We start from the raw sequence: 15,582 nt of genomic DNA on the forward strand, positions 1-15,582 counted from the left end.
TTGGCCCCTCTTTAGGATCAAATCAAAGACATCAGAGTCCATTCTGTACTTTTATCATAGAACAGCAAATGTGCTCTCATATGATTCATTAGATATTCAATAGGTTTTTCTAGGAATTGCCACTTTGTTGTTTCGTAAGATATGTCATATTTCTTTGTTTTTCTGATACTTTCTGCTTCTTTTCATGGTTTCCATTATCAGTTTTATATGTTCAAATACTTAATCAGCTTCAAGAACCAAAATATGTCTTTCTTGCAGAACTAAAGTATTCATACCTCTGTTAAAATATCATTTGCTGAAATCTCTTTAAGTATTTTCAGTTTCCAAATGTTAACTGCTACTATTTTATAATTTCTAATAAAGATAATATTGAAGGCTCAATTTCCAGACTACTCTTGTATCTCCAGCACCTCATTGAGATCCAAACATTCTTCTGATTTTCAATTTTTATGTTCTTAGCTCCTAAGATATATTATTTCATTTTCTGGTATATATTTGATGTGGTAGTAAATAGGACGCTTTTTAAAGAAGATATTTTTTAAAAAAATAAAGAAGAGATTTAAAGTTTATTTAATTGATTCACATCTTTTATTGCATAATTCACAGTATAACTGAACATATCCACTAAGTATCAAATTAAGCCATCCAGAAAATCTTCTAATCTTTGGCCAGAATTTTAGATCTTCTTAACTAGCATTACATGGACACCATCCACACAAAATCAATCATGTTTACTTGTAAAGTGTTCTCAGCAGAATAATTTTTCTTGAGCACAAAAACTAAAGCTCAATCTGATACTTCAAATATTGTTCCAGGAAGCAAGTAAAACCACTAAATATCACTGAAATCTTAGATTTCACTTTGAGGTAAACTATCGAGATATTTCTATATATAAGATATGGAAGGTCATCAATAATGATTACAATGTCACTGCCTTCATTTATAAATTTTCCAAAATGACACTTTGGTATTTTGGTAGATTTAAGTTTTTTTGTTTATTTTTTGTTTTTTAAATGTTTGTTTGGCTGCTCCAGGTCTTAATTGCAGCATGCAGGATCTAGTTCCCTAGTTTCTAAACTGAACTCGAGGATCCAAATGACATTTTGAGAGCTAGTGATTTTGTAGGATCACCAATCCCTACAAATCCCTAGTGATTTTCCCCACCTACTTTAACAGTGTGGTCCTGCTGGGGGGAAATTGACAAAGCCTGTTTGCATCCTGGGCCAATCAGGGCTTGTAAAAACTCCGTGTTGAATGTATTCACGTGTAGGCTGTATAGATGAGAAGAGACGAGCATGTCTGGGTGAAGAGTGACCTCAGGCTAAAGAAAAGCCAAAGGTGAGGCAGGCACTGCGGGTGGGTAGGAGAAAGGTGAACAGACCAGTCCTCGCCTCCGCGGGGTGCCTCACACCCATGGGGTCCTCAGGTATCCAGGACCACCTTGCCTGCCGAGGGGTGCTCTTCCAGCATGACCCCTACCTTCCCGTTCCTTTCAGAGCAGAGACTCTATCTCTGCACTGCACCCTTTGCTCCCCGCTTCCCCACCACCTGTCCAGGCCATCAGCTCTGGTCCAGCTGGAAGGATTCCCCGTCCATTCAGTCCTGGCTTTTCTCCTGAGCCCCCTCCCTTAGCACACCAGCTGTCCCAGGGAAGCACTTAGGCTTTCGGCACAGACTCGCTCCCTGCCTGGTGGTGATGGAGGGGCCCCCAGCCCCCCATGGAGGGACCTCCACCACCACCCCCATCCCACCTCCCCACCCACTGCCATGGAGCAGTGAACTCAGGGGCTTTCTGCCCACCTCTCCGAGGCCTGGAAGGCAGCTGAAAACAGCGCTATGAGGTGGTCTTTGGAATCAGAATCACCTGGCATTTGAATTCCTTAACCATGTGCTCTAGGGCGAGTTACTCCACCTCTCTGAGCCTCATCTGCGGATGGAGATGAATGGTAATACCTTTTCATAGCATTTTGGGGAAGATAGTGAGGTAGAATATACGACGTAAAGAAAACAAAGCCTGGGAAGCAGCAGTTTCTGATAATCTTGTGGCAACTCCTGTCTCAAACTACATCTTCATCCCAGACATGCAGTTATTTTTTTTAACTTTTTAGTTTGTATTGGGATATAGCCAATTAATGAGGCTTCCCTGGCGGCTCAGTGGTAAAGAAACCGCCTGCCAGTGCAGGAGATTCGGGTTGGATCCCTGGGTTGGGAAGATCCCCTGGAGAAGGAACAGGCAACCCACTCCAGTATTCTTGTCTGGGAAATCCCATGGACAGAGGAGCCTAGCGGGCTATAGTCCATGGGCTCACAAAGGGTCCATCATGACTTAGCAACTAAACGACAACAGCTGTCTGTGACGATGAAAACGCTCTACACCCCCAGTGTTCAATACAGCAGCCACTCACCACATTGTGGGCTGGCATAATAAAAGGACTGAATTTTAAAGCTTATTCAGTTTTAACTAATATAAGTCTAGATTTAAACAGCCACATGCTGCGTGATCAGCAGCTACCATACTGGGCAGCACTGGACGCTCAGCCCTTATGGAGAGGGAACCGAGCAAGGGCGGCCCTGTGACCTGCCCCCAGCCCAACCAGAGCCCAGGACTCCTGCCGCCTCCTTCAGCCGCGTCTGCCCCAGACCTTCACGGACTCAGAATGTCAGCCAGAAGAGATGATCTCGGGCAAGGTTTGTCCCAGATTGAAGGAAACAAAGAACAGACGAGCATTCACTCTGGAGCCCCCGTGGGGCTTGGCACCCAGCTCAGGAAGCTTGGCTGTCCTCGGCTCAGCCTGCAGTGCCCTCTGTGGCGTCCCGATCAAAGCCGGGCAGGGGTCCGGGGACCTCTCCCGGGCAGCTGCCATCCCAGTGGCCCTTTCCTGATCCTCACACTCCCCTCCCCTGCCCCAGCTCGGACTGGAAGGTTGGATCAAGGTGTGGAGGTCAGCCAGCCACATCTCTGGAGCTCACACGCACACCCCGTTTGCCAGTACCCTAGGCCTGCCGACTCAGAGGTACCCAGGTGGAGGATCAAATTAATCTCTGTTCTTTATCCGGCATTTGGCACTCAACTCTCCACCCACCCAGGGAGAGTGGGCACAGAGTGAAGAGTGAGGCTGAGTGACATCCAAGCCCCCAGGAGAAGGGGGATGGTGCAAGATCGCTGGCACCTTTCTTGCACCATCTGTTCCCCACCAGATCCAGCCTGAGTGTGCTTTGCCACAACCGATGCTGGGAAATTGTGCTCTAGGCTCCTGGAGACCTGGTGGGACCAATTGTCAGCCCCGTTTCCTTGGGGGAGGGCTGTGGCCTCTTCTCTCCTCCTTCTGTCTCTTGTTCTCTATTCTCCACCCTGCTCCCTCTTTCCCCTTCCCTTCTTTATTGTTTGACTACATTTTTAACCAAAGGGGACAAAAGAGGATGAGATGGTTGGATGGTGTCACCCACTCAATGGACATGAGTTTGAGCAAGCTCCAGGAGATGGTGAAGGACAGGGAAGCCTGGCGTGCTGCAGTTCGTGGGGTCTCAAAGAGTCACACATGACTAAGCAACTGAGCAACAACATATACACAGAAAGGACACAATTATAAATGTGTGGTTGTTGAATTTTCACAAAGCAAATGTACCGTGAAATCAACACAAAGGTCAAGAAATACTCATATGGGGTGATCATTTCCCAGTATGTATATATAGTGAATCATGATGGTGAACAGTTGAAACTCATACAGTGTGATAGAGCAATTACACCTCAATTTAAAACACATGCCTTAGAACGCCCCTCCAAGTCCCCTTTCCGTGTTGTTCTCACGGTCCTGACTTACTGTTAGGGACTGAATGTTTGTGTCCTCTCAGAATTCCTATGTTGAAACTCTTACCCGCAGTAGGATGGTACTTAGAGGTGGGGCCTTTAAGAAGTGATCAGGGTTAGATTAGGTCATAAGGGTGGAACCTTCGTGATGGAATTGCTGCTGCTGCTGCTGCTAAGTCGATTTAGTCGTGTCCGACTCTGTGCAACCCCATGACGGCAGCCCATCAGGCTCCCCCGTCCCTGGGATTCTCCAGGCAAGAACACTGGAGTGGGTTGACATTTCCTTCTCCAACGCGTGAAAGTGAAAAGTGAAAATGAAGTTGCTCTGTCGTGTCTGACTCTTAGCGACCCATGGACTGCAGCCCACCAGGCTCCTCCATCCATGGGAGTTTCCAAGCAAGAGTACTGGAGTGGGGTGCCATTGCCTTCTCCGATGATGGAATTAGGGTCCTTCAAAAGGAGACAGGAGAGATTGCAAATCGGGAAGAGATCTCAGACATAAGCCTCCAGAACTACGAGGAATATATTTCTGTTGTTTATAGACCATGCAGCCTATGGTGTTCTTAGCCCAAGCTAAGACACACACCATAAATTAATTTTTTCTGTTTGTAATCGAGTCTGCTTTTTTCACTGAGTATTATGTTTGTGAGTCATCTATGTTGTTGAGGGCAGCAAAAATGAGTGTCTGACTGTGGATAAGTGTTTGAGGCTTTTCTGGGGGTGGGGCAGCAAACGATGCAGGTTGGAATATTCTCATCATGTGCTTTGGTGAACCTACATCCATATTTCTTTCGGGGACATGTCTGAGTAAATTGCTGGCTATAGGGTGTGTAATTGTTCAGCTTTGGTGGATAGAGCCAACACTCTTCCCGTGTTGTCACCTCAGTTCATACTCCCAACAGCCAGGTATGAGAATTCCAGCCCTCATACCAGCCAGGTATGAGGGCTTCACCCTCACCCACGCTCGGTACGGTCAGTTTAAAATGTCTTAGCCATTGTGGTTAGGGTGAGTGGCAATCACGGTGGTTTAAAGTCCCTAAGCTTTGCACAGTGGCAGTGTCATAGTCAATGAGGTTTATCCAAGGCGAGATTATTTCTAACTGAAGTCTCACTTGCCTGCAAATTAGTGATGTTGAACACTTTTCTTTGTTTTTTGGCCATTGGAATAATTCCCTTTGTGAAGCTCTTGTTTGAGCCCATTTTTCTGTTATGTTGTCTGCCTTTTTCTCTTGGATTTGCCCAAGAGTTCATATGTATTCCACATAGTGGTGGCTTAGTCGTGTCCAATTCTTCCTGACCCCATGGACTGTAGCCTGCAAGGCTCCTCTGTCCATGGGATTTTCCAGACAAGAATACTGGAATGAGTTACCATTTTTTTCTCCAGGGATTCCACATAGTACTGAAATATATGTGTGTGTGTGTGTGTACATGCAAATGTGTGTATGTTGTATGGATGCTGTGTGTTGCTGTGTAGTTGCTAAGTTGCATCCAACTCTGGGAGCCCATGACTGTAGCCCGCCAGTTTCCTCTGCCCATGGGATTTCCCAGGCAGGAATTCTGGAGTGGGTTGCCATTTCCTCCTCCAGGAGATCTTCCCCACCCAGAGACTGAACCTGTGTCCCCTGCTTGTCAGGCAGATTCTTTACCTCTGAGCCACCTGGGAGGCTGTATTATATGCATGCACACACACATGTATGTGTGACCAACAGATATTCTTTTCCCAGCGCAAAGGCTCTGCTTTTTTGCTGAACAGAAACTTAAATTTTTAATCTAAACTTACCAATTGTTTTCCTTTATGGTTCTTGCATTTGGTTTAAGAAATCTTTTTTTTTTTTTTCTTTTTTGGTCACACCATTTGACTTATGGAATCTTAGTTCTCAGACCAGGGATTAAACCCAAGGCCTTGGCAATCAAAGCATGGAGTCCTAACCACTGGGATGCCAGGGAAGTCCCAACAAATCTTTCCCTATTACAATGTCATGAAAAGTTTCTACTGAGTTTTTCTCTAGAAGATTTATTATTTTACATTTCATATTTTTATTTTTGCATATGGTATAAATAAACTGTCAAAATTTGTGTATATTCCATGACCTAAGGATCAAAATTTGTCTTTTTTCTATGAATATCCAGTTGACTCAGCACCAGTTATTAAAGATAATCCTTTCCCCCATAGCATCCCATTGTCACATTTGTCATAAATGGAACCCAGGTCTGTTTCGGAATTCTCTTTTCTTCTAGTGGCCGATTTTTTGTGACAAAGGTTTGCTATAACTGCTGATATCTGGCAGTGTGACTCCTTGAGCTTTGCGAGTGGCCGTTCTTGGTTCTGCGCATTTCCATACAGACTTTAGAATCAGATCGTCAGTTTCCACACTCTCCAAATAGTCTTCCTGAGATTTTGATTGCATTGCATCCATAGATCAGTTGGGAAGAATTGACATCTTAACAATATTGAGTCTTCTAATCCGTAAGCCAGTTATGGCTGTCCATTTATTTAAGGCTTAATTTATTTCCTTCGAAACTTTGTGTTCTGTGTAGAGATCTCTCATATCTTTCATTTAGTTTTATTCCAAGGTGTTTAATGTGTGTTGTGTGTACATGTAGAGGGGTGTGTGCAAGAACACATACAATATTATAAATAGTAATATTTACACATTTCCTTTTTACTGGTTTGTCATTAGTGTATAGAAACCCAGTGTTCGTTGATACAGACCTTGTACTCGGCAGTCTGCCTTAATCGCTTATTCATTCTAAGAGTTTATCTATACGTTACTTTGACTTTCTATGAATACAGTTGTGTTTTCTATAATGACAGTCTTATTTCCTCCTTTCCATTCTTCACACCAATTACTTCTCTTTTGACATTTTTCTCTTGCCGATACCTCAGTATAATGATATAATGTTAAATACAAGCGGTGATGGAGTACATCCTGTCTTATTCCTGACCTCAGGGAGAAGGCTTTCAACATTTCACATTTAGGAAGAGGTTCTTTTGCAGATATTCTATCAGACAGAGGAAGTTTTCTTACCTTTCTATAACCTTCTTTCCTAGTCTCCCGAGAGTTTCTTATTATTACTCTGAATGACTATTGGATACTATCAAAAGTGTGTGATTTTACCCCTTGTTTAGTTGAATGTAGTAACATATCTTGATTTTTAATGTTGAAACAATCATTTATAGAGCAAACATTCTTGTCAGGTCTTATCCTTTTCATATGTAAGTGGATTTAGTTTGCTAAGGGATTTTTGCATCCGCGTTCATGAAAGAGACTCTCTGGTAATTTTCCTATCTTGCCATGTCCTCATCCGGTTTTGAAATCAAGGTCGTGTTGGCTCTGCAAAATGAGTCGGGCAGTGTTCCATTTATTTCTATTCTCTGGAAGAGTGCTGTTTTTGTTAGACTGGAGTTACTTTTTCCTAAATTGTTTGAGAGAATTATCTGGTGAAGAATATGTACCTCTAGAGAGAGAAGGGAGGAGGGAGGGAGAGAGAAAGAAAGACATTTACCCAGTTTTTCTAGTTCTTTTCAGTGGAGAAAACGCTCCTGCCTTGTGGCTGGAAGCAGAATTCTCTGTCAGTCTCTCAAACTGAGCTTTGCTCAAGTGACTGAACGGATGAAAAGTGAAGAGCCTGAACCCCAGCTTCCCACGTACTGCCAAGACGCAAGTCTGGGCAGTGGGCTTCTCTACCCGAAGTCTCAGCTCCCCCTGGGGAGCAGGGGACAGTGGGGTTGGCAGAAGGATCCTGGGCAGTTGGGCACACCAGATTAGGGTGTGAATTCTATCTCAGCAGGCTTACTCTTGGTTAGACCTCGAGCTAGTTACCAAGTTTATTTCTCTATCTATGAAATAGGGATGGGCTTCCCTGGTGGCTCAGTGGTAAAGAATCTGCCTGTAATGCAGAAGACGAGAGGTCGATCCCTGGGTTGGGAAGATCCCCTGGAGGAGGGCATGGCAACCCACTCCAGTATTCTTGCCTGGAAAATCCCACGGACAGAGGAGCCTGGCAGGCTACAGTCCATGGGGTTGCAAAGAGTTGGACGTGACTGAAGAACTGAGCGTATGCAATGCATGTGAAGTGGGTAGGATGAGCCAGACCCTGAGGCAGCCCTCAGGAAATAGATGGTAATGAAGTTGCTATTGTTATTACTCAAATGACCGAACCTCAGTCCTTAGCATTTTGCAGACGGCCAAGGACCTAGAAGGGGTGAGGCTGCTGCCTGGCTGGTCTCCGGCTGCCAGAAAGAGGCTGGTCCCATCCCCCAGGGGGATGCCCTTCCCGGGCCACGGGTGGGTGTGCTGTTGGACCGGGATCCTTTCAGAGGCAGCCTGTGGGCCTGTGCCAGGATCACACCAGGGTCACAGCCCAGGCTACGCATGACCTCTGACCCCAACAGGCACCTGGGCCAGTGTCCCACCTGGCCCACTCCAGGTAGCAGTGCCGCTATCTGGGCTTTGAAGCCCCACCTTTGTCTAACAGCCAGTAACTTGGCCCTGTGGCAGCAACGGGGCTGGCACAGCTCTGCTGACTCACACCTACACACCATTGGCCTTGAACTTGTGAGTCCAGACTATCAACTTTTTTTTTTAATATTTGTTTTTAATTGAAAGATAATCATTTTACAATATTTTGTTGATTTCTGCCATACATCTACATGAATCAGCCATAGATATATGTATGTCCCCTCCCTCTTGAACCTCCCTCCCACATCCCACCCCATCCTCTAGGTTGTCACAGAGCCGTGGTTTGAGCTCCCTGAGTCATACAGCAAATCCCCACTGGCCATCTGTCTTACATATTTGTTGTTCAGTCTCTCAGTCATGTCTGACTCCTTGCAGACCTTTGTCAGCAAAGTGATGTCTCTGCTTTTTAAAACAGTATCTAGGTTTGTCATAGCTTTTCTTCCAAGGAGCAAGCGTCTTTTAATTTCATGGCTGCCAGTCACTGGCCCCAGTGATTTTGGAGCCCAAGGAGATAAAATCTGTCCTGTTTCCATTTTTTCCCCATCTATTTGCCATCAAGTGATGGGACCCGATGCCAGGATCTTAGCATATGTTTCCACGTCAGCTGTATCAGTGCTTCTCTACCCTGGTGGCACTGTATAATCTCCTGGAGGGTATCAGTAATACTGAGGCCCCACCGCTGGGGCTCTCATCCAACTGGTCCGGAGTGGGGCTGGGGCCACTGGCAGAGTTAAAGAGCAGACCTAGTGATTGTAGCAAGCAGCCTGTGTGTGCAGCCCACTGAGGCCGAAGGGGCCCAGGGCACCTTGGTCCAGGCTGGGGGGAGGGAACCCCTGGGTGGGTAATGATGGGGTGGCAGACGGGGGGCCCTGGCCACTCTGTGGTGTGGCCCGACCCTGCATTCCCTCTGCAGAGCACAGCATGGCAGTGAGCCAGCATCTCTACCCAAACCAGGTCAGGATGGTGGGTGGAGTCTGGGCTGGGTGCCCACAGCCACCATCATCCATGGCTTGCTCAGTGTCTGCCAGGGTCTGGGCACTTTACCCATGTCTCACCAGTGGCATCATCTACACTCCATGGTGATGACAGTGAGGCCCACGTGGCTGAGCTGAAGCTCCAGTACTTTGTCCGCCTGATGACAAAAGCTGACTCGTTGGAAATGACCCTGATGCTGGGGAAGATTGAGGGCAGGAGAAGAAGGGGACGACAGAGGATGAGATGGTTGGATGGCATCACCGACTCAATGAACATGAATTTAAGCAAACTCCAGGAGCTAGTAGTGATGGGCAGGGAAGCCTGGTGTGCTGCCGGCCATGGGGTCGCAAAGAGTCAGACACGACTTAGTGACTTAACAACAACATGGGTGAGGAACATCCCCACACCGAGCCCTGTGTCAGTCTCCCTGGGCCCTCCTCCTGGGGAGGCCTGCAAGCACAGAAGTCAGACAATGAGGCCCCTCTCCTGGGCTGCCCTTGGAGGGCGAGGAGCGGGGAGTGAAGGCTGCCCCTCTGACCCTCAGTCTCTGGAAGCCCAAACGCCATCTGGTCCTCCTGCAAAAACTATTTCTACAAAATCCTGCCCAGTGAGAGCGCAGCTTTCCAGCCTCACCTCTGGACGTTTACATATTCATGAACACATGTCTGCCATTAAAAGAAAATGGTGGTCATTTGACTCCCATATGTTCCCTTTCAAAACGACAGACTGATATTTATCCTCTGAAAAGAGTGAATTCTTAAACAGACGGCTGAACACACATCCTCCTGATTAGCAGAGAAAGGGTCCTCTAAATTAAACAGTTCTCTACGCAGCCCACCAACCAGTGGGTCCTCAGTCCATGAGTCAGGTGAAGGCTCCCACTCAGATTCAGGTACACTGAACATCATGAAGTTTGCTTTCTTTTAATCTTTTATTTGGCTGCACCATATGGCATGCAGGACCTGCCCAGCCGGGGACTGAACCCATGCCCCCTGCAGTGGAAGCATGGCGTCTTAACTGCTGGACTACCAGGGAAATCCTTGCTTTCCATATATTGTGTTGAAATATATTGGCAAGAAATGCACTAGTCTACCTTCTGGGCTTAAAAAACCGGCTTCAAAGACATGGGACATTCTCTGTTGGTTTTCCCATGTGGCCTCACAGCTGCTGGGAGCCCTTGCGGGAAAGGAGAGACCTGGGGACTCTGAGGACAGGATCGCAGCCCCAGCCTGGCCACTGGCCGGCCGCGGGACCTGGGACTGGCCGCTGCCCTGCCCTGCCCCTTCAGTTCCCCGGCTGTGAAGGGAGGGGATTGAATTTGTCATCCACGAGCCTGGCCACCCTTCAGGAGCACCTGGAGAGCGTGTGGGTCTGTTGGCCTTTTAAGCTCTTCAGTCTCTTCTGATCTCCCGGCCAGCTGACCACCAAGGTCCTCTAGCTCTGACATTCTGCATCTGAGGGGATAATGAAGCACTCCAGGCTGCAAAGCACCCTGACCTAGATCTGTGCCCCCTTCAGAGCCTGCCATGCTGTAATGACAACAGGTCTGGCCAATCCCGGGTGTGTGCTCCAGATGATAACCACAGCTAACCTCTGGTAAGCCCTTATGGAGAATTGGATGCAGGCTGCATGTGGTTTTCTCACTTAACCCTCAGAACAGCTGAAGAGGCAAGTACTATTATTGCCTTTGTGTGTGTGTGTTCGGTCCATGGACTGTAGCCTGCCAGGCTCCTCTGTACACGGGATTTCCCAGGCAAGAATACTGGAGTGGGTTGCCATGCCCTCCTCCAGGGGCTTTTCCCCACCCAGGGATCAAACCTGCATTTCTGGCATCTCCTACATTGGCAGGCAGGTTCTTTAGCACTGAGCCACCTGGGAAGCCCATCCTTAGCTCTCTGTACAGCTAAGGAAACCGAGAGATTAGGTAACTGGTATGAATGCAGGCTACAGGGCTTCTAAGTGGAGGGTGGAGTCAGGACTTGAACTTGACAGCTTGGCTCTAAGCCTGTGTTGTTAACCACTCTGTTGTTCAATCCAAATCATGGGGCCGCCCTGCGAAACACAAGGTGATCCAAGCTGGGAAATGACCTTCCCCAGAGCAGCACGCTGTCCCCTCCCCAGGCCAGGTGTCCCCCGAGTCCTGTTTCACTGTCTTCCTAAAAGGTGTGCCCTGAGCATCCAGTTCCTTCTAAAATGGGTGGATCACTCACACACTGTCCTTCTCCTTGAGACTCTGAAAGAGACTGTTCTGAAAAATGCCTGCTGCCTGGATGGGAAGTGTGAGTGATGGGATCCTGAGTACATCGCTGGCGTCGGCAGCGTGCATGTGTGGCTGCCGCCTCCTATCCCTCGGCCGGGCCCTTGTTGCTGAGCTGTATCCCTGCCCTTGGCCCTGCCCGTGGACTTGAGGGCACCGCTCCCCTGCCAGCCTCGTGAGAGACCTTGTCTGGCATCCAAGGCCCCTTCAGTGTCTCTATCAGCTCCAGAAAGTTCAAGGAGTCTTTATGCACATTATCATTCTTATTTTCTCATTGGATCTTTCCAAATCCCAATCTGGTCCCATCACTTCAGGGCAAAATGATGGGGGTGGAAATGGAAACAGTGGCAGATTTTATTTTCTTGGGCTCCAAAATCACTGTGAAGGGTGACTGCAGACATGAAATTAAAAGACACTTGCTCCTTGGAAGAAGAGCTCTGACAGACCTAGACAGCATATTAAAAACATCACTTTACCGACAAAAGTCTGTCTAGTCAAAGGTATGGTTTTTCCAGTAGTCATGTACAGATGTGAGAGTTGGATAATAAAGAAGGCTGGAGTGCTGAAGAACTGATGCTTTTGAACTGTGGTGTTGGAGAAGACTCTTGAGAGTCCCTTGGACGGCAAGATCAAACCAGTCAATCCTCAAGGAAATCAATCCTGTATATTCATTGGAAGGACTGATGCTGAAGCTAAAGCTCCAATACTCTGGCCACCTGATTTGAAGAGCTGCCTCATTGGAAAAGACCCTGATGCTGGGAAAGATTGAGGGCAGGAGGAGAAGGGGGCGACAGAGGATGAGATGGTTAGATGGAATCACTGACTCAATGGACACGAGTTTGAGCAAACTCGGGGAGACAGTGAAGGACAGGGAAGCCTGGTATGCTGCAGTCCATGGGATTGCAAAGAGTTAGACGCAATTTAGTAACTGGGCAACAACAACAAACCCCCATCAATCCAGCCCCGGCGTGGGAGTAGCTCCCAAATACAAATGGGTGTGGTTACATGTGCCCTTGAGGAAGAAAGGAAGAAATATTTAGCCAAGGAAACAGGCTTGAGATTGCTACTTCCGAGAGCGGGTGGTGGTAAAGAAAGGGTAAAACTACAACATTACAAGCCAACCACTCCTCTTTGGAAAAAGAGGAGCCAGCATTCCAAAGAAGGTCATCACTAATGTGCTAGATGTCTGAATGATTTCAGGCACACACAGGCCCAACTCGATTTTTTCCCCCATCTCATTTGTCATGAACTTGCAAGATCCAAGTGTCCCTTACCATCTGCAAGGCCAGTGAGAGGGGCTGATCTTTGGGTCTTATAGGGTAAGGGCCATGACCTCATGGGGAGGCAAGGCATTGGGAGAGGAAAAAACCTTTGATGTGTGTAGACCCTGAACTTTTTCTTTCTTGCCAACTTATTTCTCAAACATTGGAAAACAGATATCAAGGTCCTATAAAAGATAGCATTTCATTAAAATGCAGGAGGCCAGGCTTGATGAGGCAATGTAGGGGCTGAATTGGACTGAGAGAGGTTCCCATTCAGGTCAGTTTAAAAGCAAAAGCCTCTGGGACTTCCCTGGTGATCCAGTGGTTAGGCCACTGCACTTTCACGGCAGGGGACACGGGTTCAATTCCTGATCTGGGAACTGGGATCCTGCAAGCCCCATGGTGCAGTCAAAAAATAGAAAAATAAAAGCAAAGGCTTCAAGGCGTACTTCAGAGAGCTCCTCTTCTGCTGTGGGCTTTCACAGAGAGTGGTAAAACTATTTCAGCAAAATGACCTTCAGCCAGGATGGATTAAATAAATTATGGTACCTCCGTGCTGGGGAATATGGTCTCACCTTTCTAAAGAACCAGAAATATCCACGTACTTACTGAAATGCAACAAGATCTATTGTTTTTTTAATATAAATTTATTTATTTTAATTGGAGGCTAATTACTTTACAATATTGTATTGGTTTTGCCATACATCAGCATGAATCCGCCACGGGTGTACCGTGTTCCCCATCCTGAACCCCCCTCCCACCTCCCTTCCTGGACCACCCCTCTGGAAGATCTATTGTTAACGAAGATATACCTTTTATGTTTCAAGCCTACCTTCTTTTGCATATTTTGAAATTTGATTTTGAACCTTGTGACTATATAACCAATTAAAAAACAAGTCACTAAAAAATAACAAAATCAATTTTAAAATGACTGGGTTTATTCAAACCGAAGATATTTGCCAAAATGATCATTGAGGTTATCTCTGGAATTTGGGAACAATTCCCACATTCTTCTTGGAATGTTTCTTTATTTTTTAAAATAATAAACATGTGTCATTTTGATAAATGAAGCTTTTAAAGATTGCTAAATAAAAGACGAGGAGTTTAAGAACACTTCCTGATGAATATTAGTAAATAAAATGAATGTGGTATGACTGCTGCTGCTGCTGCTGCTAAGTCGCTTCAGTCGTGTCCGACTCTGTGTGACCCCATGGACAGCAGCCCACCAGGCTCCCCCATCCCTGGGATTCTCCAGGCAAGAACACTGGAGTGGGTTGCCGTTTCCTTCTCCAATGCATGAAAGTGAAAAGTGAAAGTGAAGTCCCTCAGTCGTGTCCGACTCTTCTCGACCCCATGGACTGCAGCCCACCAGGCTCCTCCGTCCATGGGATTTTCCAGGCAAGAGTACTGGAGTGGGGTGCCATTGCCTTCTCCAGTGGTATGACTAGTTGGTTAAAAACTACATCAGCTAAACACTGGTAGAATATAGAGATAAAAGGAGAAAAGTTGGAAAATCATGTTTCTAATGTCATATACCTGAGAGTATAGCTATAAATTTTTCATGATAAAAGAAATACACATGCATTAAATTAGAAAAATTCAAAGAAATAGAAATCACTTCTAGATTCTTCCCAAACACAAACACCCTTAATATGCTCGTGCATTTCCTCTTAGTCCTTAATTCTAGATTTAGGAAGCCTTGGCGTCAGCATAACCACGTGACCACTATTAACCTTGGTTAGGAGGGAGGTGGAGGATAGGTCTGGTCTGGTCTCTACCTCTGGCACCTCTCTTCTGTCTGCAGAAGTGCCTGGCCAGGCTCCTAGGTGGCAGGACTTGGAACAGGCTGCAAGATTCCATGCCTCAGAACGTTCCCTTCCCACCTGCTTGGGGGTCTAAGCCGGCTCGGTCCTTTGTCTCAAGGCAGTGACAGTATCTGTCAAGATACAGTCAACTCTGGAAAAATGCAGGTGTTGGGGCACTGACCCTTCCCACCCCCACGGTCAAAAGTCCACATATAACTGTGCTTGTGTGTGCTTAGTTGCTCAGTTGTGTCCAGCTCTTTTCGACCCTTTGGACTGTTGCCCATCAGGCTTCTCTCCATGGGATTTTTCTGGCAAGAATACTGGAGTAGGTTGCCATTTCCTTCTCCAGAGGATCTTCTGACCCAGGTATCGAACACCTCTCCTGTGTCTCCTGCATTGCAGGCGGATTCTTTACCTGCTTTACCAGCCTAGCCATGGGGGAAGCCCACATATAAATTTGGACTCCTTCAAACTTAACTAATAGCCTGCTACTGATCAGAAATCTTACTGATAACATAAACAGCCAATAAACATATATTTTGTATGTTGTATGGATTATATGGGCTTCCCAGATGGTGCAATCATAAAGCATCTACCTGCCAATTCAGGGGAAACAAGAGACTCGGATTTGATGCCTGGATCTAAAAGACCCCCTGGAGTAGGAAATGGCAACCCATTCCAGTATTCTGGAAAATTCTATGGACAAGGGAATCTGAAAGGTTACAGTCCATGGGGTCTCAAAGAGTTGGACATGAATGAGCAGGCATGCCTGCTGTCACCAATAGATTATATATTGTATTCTTACAATAAAGGAAGCTAGAGAAAAGTAAATATTGAGAAAATCATGAAAGAAAATACGCTTGCCGCGTTGTAGTGTATTTATCGACACTGTAAGCTTATGTCATCTGTTTACAAGCTGGATCAGTACCTATGTCAAAATTGTCTTATATGATGCAAAACAAGGTAGACATTCCGCATGTTACTAATACTAGACAGCAAAAATGAAAAGATT

Source organism: Bos taurus, chromosome 26 (genome assembly GCF_002263795.3).
Source record: "Bos taurus isolate L1 Dominette 01449 registration number 42190680 breed Hereford chromosome 26, ARS-UCD2.0, whole genome shotgun sequence".
In the NCBI taxonomy this organism is placed as follows: Eukaryota; Metazoa; Chordata; class Mammalia; order Artiodactyla; family Bovidae; genus Bos; species Bos taurus.